Raw genomic sequence first — 792 nt, 5'->3', positions numbered from 1 at the left:
CTCCGGAAGAGAGAGAGAGAGAGAGAGGGGGTGGGGGAGGGAGGGAGGGAGAGAGAGAGGGGGTGGGGGAGGGAGATGGGAGGAGCAGGGCAATAGGCTGGCCTGGAACGGTGACCGATGACGCGGAATCAATAATGCTAGACCTACAAACCTTTCAAACTAATTCTCTGTCTCTCTCCCCTTGATTTTAAGTGGGGTGGCCCCCTCATCACCTGTTACCAATAATAATCCTCCACATTAGTTTGTATGTAAATTTTTTAAGTAAACATTTATAGATGTAGCATTAGTCGCGCAGAATTGGTCAAGGAGGAGGCGTGGTCGCAGATCCGCGGGCTCATGGATTTGTGTTTTCTTCTGTTACATTTTTTTTGCAACAACACGTATGTTGCAGAGTTTAAAGGAAAAAATAGGTTCAGAAAAGAAAAGAAAACAGTTTAATTTTTTTTTTGCAACAGGGCTCTTGTTGCTGGAATTTTTGCAACAAGTCTCTTGTTGCAGAAAGCCGAGCAAGACTTTTGTTGCAGAGATCAAAGAAAAAAAGATTGCAACAAAGCCATAGGATGCAGTCGATTGTAGCCCCCCCTCTCCCCAATTATCAAAGCTCAATTTGAATATCATCATTTTAACTTGTTTCTTGGGTTTCTCCATGATGTTTCGAGGACAGTTCCTCCATTTTTAATTGTTTCGCATATTAGTTTTGTCTCTGGTCAAACCTTGTAATTTTTTACCAAATTATACAAAATATTAACATCCATAACACCAAAACCATTATGTAACACCTGGATAATTAAG

This window comes from Triticum aestivum, chromosome 2B (assembly GCF_018294505.1).
Source record: "Triticum aestivum cultivar Chinese Spring chromosome 2B, IWGSC CS RefSeq v2.1, whole genome shotgun sequence".
Classification (NCBI taxonomy): Eukaryota; Viridiplantae; Streptophyta; class Magnoliopsida; order Poales; family Poaceae; genus Triticum; species Triticum aestivum.
The sequence above is the reverse complement of the archived record's forward strand: the minus strand, read 5'-3'. Positions refer to the sequence as shown.